Genomic DNA, 6,090 nt, shown 5'->3' on the forward strand with positions numbered 1-6,090 from the left:
ATTCCACAGTGACAAATGGCTCTAAATTCATCTGCTGCTGCACAGTTTGTGTTGGTCATCCTCTAGTTGCTGGATATTTTTGGTTGGTGGACTATTCTCAGTCCAGCAGCAACACTGAGGTGTTTAAATACTCCAGCAGCACTGCTGCGTCTGATCCACTCAGACCAGCACAACACACACTAACACACCACCACCACGTCAGTGTCACTGCAGTGCTGAGAATGACCCACCACCCAAACAGTACCTGCTCTGTGAGGGTCTATGGGGGTCCTGAGCACTGAAGAACAGGGTAACAGAGTATCAGAGAAACAGATGGACTACAGTCTGTAACTGTAGAACTACAGAGTGCAGCTATACAGTCAGTGGAGCTGATAAAGTGGACAGTGAGCGTAAAAACAAGGTCATGATGTTACGCCTGATCCGTGTATGTGGACTTGTAAGTCTGTGTTAACGCTCTCTGTAAATCCATGCCTACAGGCTGATTTCATATTTTCACACACTGATCTGCTCTGAGCGGTTTTTTTTCCGACTACTGCTTCTCTCTCAGGTTTGTGGGGGTTTTTCTTCAGTGCGGGTTTAAAGCTCTTTTTTCGTGCAGCTATTTTTGCTCAGGTTTTTCTCAGTACTCAGCTGCACTGTAGCGTTTGCAGGCGCGCTGCTTTGATCTGTGCACTGCATGTTTTATCTGACAGGGTTCCAGGAAGAGGTGCCCTCCCGCACGGTTTCACTCTGACCCCAACTGGGCCCACCCACCACAGAGGCGTCAAAACACACACTCAGCCAAACGAGTCCAAACTTTTGACTGCTGCCGTTTCATTTTTCTGTGCCTTAGTGTTCGTTTGGTGTTGCTTTGGTGACGAATGAACCGGCCTTTGGAGATAAACAGGGTTTAACTTTCAGTTCCTCCACAGAGACACACTTCTGCACACGTTAGCACACAACTCGTAACAGTGTTTATGTGCTGAGTTTAATATATTTATATTTATATATTTATAGTCTGGGGGCAGTCGTGGGCTGGAGGTTAGGGAACCAGCCTCAGGACCAGAAGGTCGCTGGTTCGATCTCCAGAGCCGACAGCACATGACTGAGGTGTCCTTGAGGAAGACACCTAACCCCCAACTGCTCCCCGGGCGCTGAGGATTGGGCTGCCCACCGCTCCGGGCCAGTGTGCTCACTGCCCCCTAGTGTGTGTGTGTGCTCACTTGTGCGCATGTCTGTGGGTGTTTAACTGCATGGATGGATTAAATGCAGGGGTCTAATTCCTCTGTGCGCAAAACACAGTAGGCTCACAGTTCGGAATTCAATGTATTTGGAATTAATTAGATTTTTTTTCAATACGTTAAAATCAGCAAGTTACAGTTTTTCTCAGTCGCTTTGGTACATTTCTCGATTCATCCTTGGCATTTGCAAAACTGTAAGTGCATTTCTCAAAACAATTCGTACAAATAGCAAAACAGCATGGATGACCTGCAAAAGCCTTAGTTCATCTCTCAAAAGTATCCGTGTCAACGAACACGTCAGTGCCATCAGAATGACGAGTCTCTGTGTCATTGTGTACGGATAAGACGGTCAAATAGCCTAGTCATGTCGTCATTACAACCGTGTGCTCTGGAGGGATGTTCTGATATAAACTATGGCTAAAATATTGATGACAATTATTGTAAATTGTAGGTTACACCTTAGTGTATGTGGGAGATCGATGCAAGAGACTGGACAAGATTCACATTTACTCTTTTATGGTTTGTACTGTAATTTGTTGACGCTTGTCATTGCGATACCGAAAGGAAAAGGCAGCTCTGCAGAGCACAAAGACAAAAAAAACTTAAAACACAAGTACAAATGTGAACATGGGACAATCTCCTTAGGGAAAACTGTACATGCAGAGCAATAGGAATTACAGTGCAGTCTTCCTAAACCTCCCGACGTTCCAGGCTGTTGGGCCACAAATTCTCATCCACATCACAACGAATATCTTCTCTTGTGGTGCAGCGTGGAAAGAGTCTTTTAGAGCGTCTTATCCAGCCTCTGCAGGCATCTGCTGGGATGTCATCACACGCTGCATCCATGGCAGCCAGAAGGGTCATCTGTGTATGTGGCTGGCGATTATATACTTTCCATCTCCATGCTGAGAAATTCCTCAATGGGGTTAAGGAATGGGGAGTAGGGTGGTAGGAACTCCAGCATCCTACTCTGGGTCGCAAACTATTGCCTGATGATGGAAACTGACATCGTCCCAAACTATCTCCAATCTGATCCCTCTCTTGTTCCAGGATGAGATCCCTGTCTAAGGTGACAAGATGCTCTGTATTGAATGGCCCAATAGTGGGAATATGCGTTAGCACACCATTCCCAGAGATAGCAGCACCCGAGGTCATGTTCCCGCCCCGTTGGCCTGGCACATCAACTGTAGCCGATGATATTTCGACCACACCTTCTGCGTTTTGTTAGGTTGAAGCCGGCCTCATCCATGTAGATGAAGCTGTGAGGTGGTTCACTTGATTCCAGTTCCATTATACGCTAAATCCAGAAGACACAAAATGAGTTATGAATTACATGCATTTTTATTTTGGACAAGACACAGTTACATCAGATGTATACAGCACATTGCATCTTCTTTTCTACAGCCATAGCCAATGTGTAAAGGTCGCACTCACTGTACTGTACATCACTACACGATAAGATAAGAGACTTTTATTATCCCACTGGGGGAAATTTACATTGTTACAGCAGAAGACACAGTAAGCAGATAAAGAGCAGTAAGCAGACAAAGATGTGCATCATACAAAACACTAAATTTAAGATATACTATAGAAATAAATAAATAAACAAGGCGTCTGTTCCCAGAAAAATATAAAAAAATAAAAATAGAATTAAGAAAATGTACAAATGTACCGTTTACACATGCAGTTGTGTGGATATTGCACATTTCTGAGCAGGTAATGACTGGATATCGCACAGTAACTGTAGATATTCACAGTAATGACTACAGATATTGCACAGAACTTTTATGTATTGCACTTGAACCATTGTGTCAGCAGCAGATGTTGCTCATTAATTATAGGCAGGATAAGATACAGGTCTATGTGGTGTGTTCGTGATAGAGTGAGGTGTGAATCCATAGTGTGTTTATGACAGAGTGTCTGAGTCTCTGCTTTGTTGTACTGTTTACTGTGAGGTACAGTTACTGCAGGCTCATACATGTTTCACCTGTACGTACTGGCAGCGCAGCTCCTTCACTCTTTCACCATTCCCTTCAAATGGAACAGTGTGCAGCATCTTCATATTCATTTGGTGTCTTTTCAGCACCCTGTCAGTGCTTGAGATGCTGACTGTTTGGATGTTTTCAAAGATGCGGGTGTCCTCTGTAATGGCACTCTCTATCTCCCTTAGTGTTATGGCATTGTTTTCAACACCCATGGTGCAAATAGTGCCCTCCTGTTCAGCTGTGAACCCCTCTGCCACCCCTGAGAAGCTGTCTTGCAGTTCTATGTGGACAAAATATTAATGCAAAACACAAACGTGTAAGATATCACTGTATGAAGTACACTCACTGTATATTGTAAAATGCAAGTGGGATACTGTAATATTGCATGATGCATTACAGAAAGTACACAGTATTACAGTACAGTGCCTATTGTTAGATTACAGACCTGTTATGTGTGAATAATTGAGGACACAGTTGTTCTCCCAACGTTTGGCTGCACCCTTCGACCAGCCTCAGCCATCGTAAGCCCATGATTGAGAACCTGGTCTACAAGTGTGGCTCTTATCTCATCAGGAACACGCATATGTCCTTGGCCTCTTCTGCCTCTTCCTCTGTTTTGCCTCCCAACTCCTCTGCCACGCAGCCTCACTCCTCTTCCTCTTCTCTCTGGCTGTTGACTCCACAAAGGCGGAGGTAGCGGTCCTGCTGCTGGGTTGTTGCCCTCCTACGGCCTCCTCCACGTCTCCTGGTGTACTGGCCACAGATAGATAGATAGATAGATAGATAGATAGATAGATAGATAGATAGATAGATAGATAGATAGATAGACAGACAGACAGACAGTCAGACAGACAGACAGACATACAGATACAGACAGACAGACATATAGATAGATAGATAGATAGATAGATAGATAGATAGACAGACAGACAGACAGACAGACAGACAGATACATAGATAGATAGATAGATAGATAGATAGATAGATAGATAGATAGACAGACAGACAGACAGTCAGACAGACAGACAGACATACAGATACAGACAGACAGACATATAGATAGATAGATAGATAGATAGATAGATAGATAGATAGATAGATAGATAGAGAGACCAACAGACAGACAGACAGATAGATAGATAGATAGATAGATAGATAGATAGATAGATAGATAGATAGATAGATAGATAGATAGAGAGACAGACAGACAGACAGACAGACAGACAGATAGATAGACAGACAGACAGACAGACAGACAGACAGACAGACAGACAGACAGATAGATAGATAGATAGATAGATAGATAGATAGATAGATAGATAGATAGAGAGACAGACAGACAGACAGACAGACAGACAGATAGATAGATAGACAGACAGACAGACAGACAGACAGACAGATAGCACTTAAAGCACTTAAAGACCTCAGAGGGAAAAGCTCTCACACACCGACGCCCTGCGGCTGGTTCTTTAATGGTTTGAAGTTAAGACCATTAAAAGCTTGATGCTTCGCCGTTTTGGCCCATGTTTTGCCCAGGAGTGTGAATATAATAGCAGGCTGATGTGACATGGAATTAAATTTCAGTCATTTAAGCACAAGCTTTTAGAGCTTTTAGAGCTTTTAGATCTTTTAGAGCTTTTAGAGCTTTTAGATCTTTTAGAGCTTTTAGATCTTTTAGAGCTTTTAGATATTTTAGAGCTTTTAGATATTTTAGAGCTTTTAGAGCTTTTAGATCTTTTAGAGCTTTTAGAGCTTTTAGATCTTTTAGAGCTTTTAGATCTTTTAGAGCTTTTAGATATTTTAGAGCTTTTAGATATTTTAGAGCTTTTAGAGCTTTTAGATCTTTTAGAGCTTTTAGATCTTTCAGAGCTTTTAGATATTTTAGAGCTCTTAGATCTTTTAGAGCTTTTAGATATTTTAGAGCTTTTAGATCTTTTAGAGCTTTTAGATATTTTAGAGCTTTTAGATCTTTTAGAGCTTTTAGAGCTTTTAGAGCTTTTAGATCTTTTAGAGCTTTTAGATATTTTAGAGCTTTTAGAGCTTTTAGATCTTTTAGAGCTTTTAGATATTTTAGAGCTTTTAGATATTTTAGAGCTTTTAGAGCTTTTAGATCTTTTAGAGCTTTTAGATCTTTTAGATCTTTTAGAGCTTTTAGAGCTTTTAGATCTTTTAGAGCTTTTAGATATTTTAGAGCTTTTAGATATTTTAGAGCTTTTAGAGCTTTTAGAGCTTTTAGATCTTTTAGATCTTTTAGAGCTTTTAGAGCTTTTAGAGCTTTTAGATCTTTTAGAGCTTTTAGATCTTTTAGAGCTTTTAGATATTTTAGAGCTTTTAGAGCTTTTAGATCTTTTAGAGCTTTTAGATATTTTAGAGCTTTTAGATCTTTTAGAGCTTTTAGATCTTTTAGAGCTTTTAGATATTTTAGAGCTTTTAGAGCTTTTAGATCTTTTAGATATTTTATTGCTTTTAGAGCTTTTAGATATTTTAGAGCTTTTAGAGCTTTTAGAGCTTTTAGATCTTTTAGAGCTTTTAGAGCTTTTAGACCTTTTAGAGCTTTTAGAGCTTTTAGATCTTTTAGAGCTTTTAGATCTTTTAGAGCTTTTAGAGCTTTTAGATCTTTTAGAGCTTTTAGATCTTTTAGATCTTTTACATTACACAAACATTCATTCAGGTGGCAGGTCTTTTGGCTGGTCCTACATAATCGCCTCCCGCACTTCCTTCACCTCCTGCTCCTCAAAGAAAAGGACCATTGAATGTAAAGCAGTCAAGTGGTCAGTGTGTGGTATGTGACACGGCTGGTGTGAAACAGGAGCTGAGGTTTTCGTACCTGAGCCCCGTCTCCTTCATGTGAAAATCCGCTGCTGTTACTGTTTTTGTCACGCAAA

Source organism: Pygocentrus nattereri, chromosome 27, assembly GCF_015220715.1.
Source record: "Pygocentrus nattereri isolate fPygNat1 chromosome 27, fPygNat1.pri, whole genome shotgun sequence".
NCBI classification, from domain to species: Eukaryota; Metazoa; Chordata; class Actinopteri; order Characiformes; family Serrasalmidae; genus Pygocentrus; species Pygocentrus nattereri.